The sequence below is a fragment of the Crocodylus porosus genome, unplaced genomic scaffold (genome assembly GCF_001723895.1).
Source record: "Crocodylus porosus isolate Cpor-Errol unplaced genomic scaffold, CroPor_comp1, whole genome shotgun sequence".
NCBI classification, from domain to species: Eukaryota; Metazoa; Chordata; order Crocodylia; family Crocodylidae; genus Crocodylus; species Crocodylus porosus.
The window spans coordinates 94054361-94057267 of NW_017728931.1; the positions used below are offsets into that span (position 1 = coordinate 94054361).

Consider the following 2907-nt stretch of genomic DNA (forward strand, 5'->3'; position numbering starts at 1 on the left):
TCCCACCCCTAGTCAACGTACCAGGCCCTAGAAAGTTGGCAGACCTGAAAGAACTATGCTTAAGGCAGCCCTTTGACAGTGACTGAGGTGAGGACAGAAGGTTTTTCCTTTACATTTTTGTTGAGGTTCTTCGGAATTTACTGTTATGTTACTTGAGGTGAAGGGGGAGAGCTTAGATGTGTTTGGTGGGGGGGGGTTGATGGGGGTTTGGATACCGACAGCCACTCTATAGTAGAGGGGTGCAGACTTGGAAACTGGGAAAAGGTTGGGGGAGAATCTCCCCTGGGGGGTGAGACAAGGTGAAGGGGTCAGTGGGTAAGGAATGAGTGGATGGAAAGAGGTATTCTTAGTTGGCTAACAGTGCATTTTCTGTAACCTAGTTGCATTCCACTCCTCACCCCCATCCCTCTTATGTTAGTCCCTCGCTCGGGTGATCTGTATTTCCCTACTGGCTTTTTCTTTTTGGATTCACAATCCTAAACGTCTACTAATAAAATTCAGTGTGGAGGTGAATGTTTGTTGGGAGGCATGGCTGAGATTGCTGGGAAGGTTTTCTTGTATCAGGGTCTGGGCAGGAAGTTAGTGATTGTGAGCATGGAGACTTGGGATTCTTGGGTTTGGGACATGGATGAGAAATCCTGTCTGTGGGCTGTTTGTTTATTGTGAGGTGCTTTGAGGCTTTTGGATGGGACTGGTATAATAAGCAAATAGATACATCTGCTTATGACAGATCTATAGACTATCTTTACAAAATGTTCATACATAAAAGTCAAGCTTCATAAGTTAGTTTTTATTGGACATATGGTATGCTCCTCTTACCTGACCTGATGAAGGTAATTCAGATTTACTAATTCACATTTTGCTTTATTCAAATATTTTTACCTCATTTATTTTAAAGGTATAGCTCCAAGAAATATAATTTAGATAATATTTATCTGCTAGCACATCTGTACAAAGTGGGCAGAATCACAGTCTAAGCAAATGTCATCCTGCTAAGCCTTGGTGAGGCCGCAGCTGGAGTACTGTATCCAATTCTGGGCTCCACAACTTAAAAAGGATGTGGAGAAGCTTAAGAGAGTCCAGAGGAGAGCCATGTGCATGATCAGAGGGCAGGAGAACAGGCCTTATGATGAGATGCTGAGAGCTACGGGACTCTTCAGCCTGGAAAAGTGCAGGCTCAGGGGGGACCTGGTGGCTGCCTACAAGTATATAAGGGGTGTACATCAGGATCTGGGGGAATGCCTGTTCACCCTAGTGCCCCATGGGATGACGAGATCAAATGGTTACAAACTTCTCCAAGACCATTTCAGGCTGGACATAAGGAAGGACTTCTTTACAGTCCGAGCCCCCAAGGCCTGGAACGGACTGCTGCCAGAGGTGGTGCAAGCACCTACTCTGGATTCCTTTAAGAGTCAATTAGACATTTATCTTGCTGGGATTCTGTGACCCCCAGCTAACTTCCTGCCCTTGGGCAGGGGGGTGGACTCAATGATCTTCCGAGGTCCCTTCTAGACCTAATGTCTATGAAATCATTTTAGAATGTGAAAAGTGTTTTCTGCATGTATTTGAATCATCCATTTCATACACATAGTTTTTTAAATAATAAACAGTAAATTTGAACATAGGCCTTTATGACTTACTAGGAAGAGATAATATTCAAAATCCTTTCTGTGCTTTTTATATATGCATTTTTAGAAATAGTGGAGCAAAAAATTACTTAGTTTTGATCACACTTTTCATATGACCTTATTGAGCTTTTACAAGATGCCTCCAGTTAGGTGTAACAATTACAGTAATGAGGAGAGGTATAAAAGTGCAACAGTACTCTAGAAATAATTGCAGTGATTACAAATTTCCGTGTACTTATTGTACTCCAAGTGAGTTTTCTGCTTACTGATAATTCTTGTTATCCTGTAGAATTAAAAAAAAAACAACATACGAGTTTGTGAGCATAATGGACCTGATTCATCTAAACACTTTTATGTGGGCATTATGAGCTTTTGCTCTGAATTGTTGAGGTGATTTAATTAAAATGAAAGGTTAGAGAACTGCTGAACAGGAGCAGGATTTTAACAAGTACCCAGTTCTGCACTCTCAGCAGTTAAATAGAAATGAAGGGAAAAAGGGTTTTTGCTATTGAATATGTAATCATGCATAAGTCTTGTCAGAAGTTCTCATCCTTTACTATCATACAGTTGCTTTAAGGTAATAGTATTGGGTAATTTGAATGCCACAGCAATTATGCATGTAATAAACCAAGTGAAAAAGACAAATAACAATAAAACATGTGTTTTTACAATTGTACTTTTTTTATATAAATATTGGTATATGAAGCAAGGAAGCAAATTATATGCCACAAAATAAGTTTGGCTATTTAATTTCATTCAGGCACTTTAAGATGGACCTAGGCAGACAAGGTTCTTTGGGTAAATATGATACATTTTATGAAACCAACTAAATAGTTGGAAAAATTCTTCTTTGCAAGCTTTTGGGTACAAACACCCTTCCTGAGGCATAGGGGGAATCTGCTGATGGTTTGTTTGCTTTGCTGGTTGGAATAGAAGCCAGTGTACAAAATGCAGGTCTATGAGAATGCAAATGTGTGGCAGTGAAGATCAGAGGTGATGGGAGACTATAGGTGTGAAACAGATAGGCAGGGGAGGAAAGGGGGAGATGTTGACCTGGTGATAAAAGAAAGGTGCTTGTGCTCAAACTCTTGCCAAGAACATTTTTTTTCCAACTAGTTAGTTTAATAAAAGATATCATGTTTACCCAAACAAGCTTGTCTGTCTGTGTCCTTAGACCAACACAGCTATAACCAACACCCCCAAAACATTAAGATAGATGTGTCATTTTACATAATGCATCCCTTTTATGAGAGCATAAATTAAAATGTGAACTAATGTG

General features: G+C 40.1%; 1 long non-coding RNA gene across 1 annotated transcript in view; it reads right to left on the reverse strand.

The window, feature by feature from the left end:
* The window catches only part of LOC109316108, a 13648-nt gene extending 11139 nt beyond the window's left edge, over positions 1 to 2509 (reverse strand). The window contains exon 1 of the long non-coding RNA XR_002102696.1: positions 2497 to 2509. This is a non-coding gene — a long non-coding RNA (uncharacterized LOC109316108). The remainder of the gene's footprint in view (positions 1 to 2496) is intronic.
* Positions 2510 to 2907: the final 398 nt, after the last annotated feature.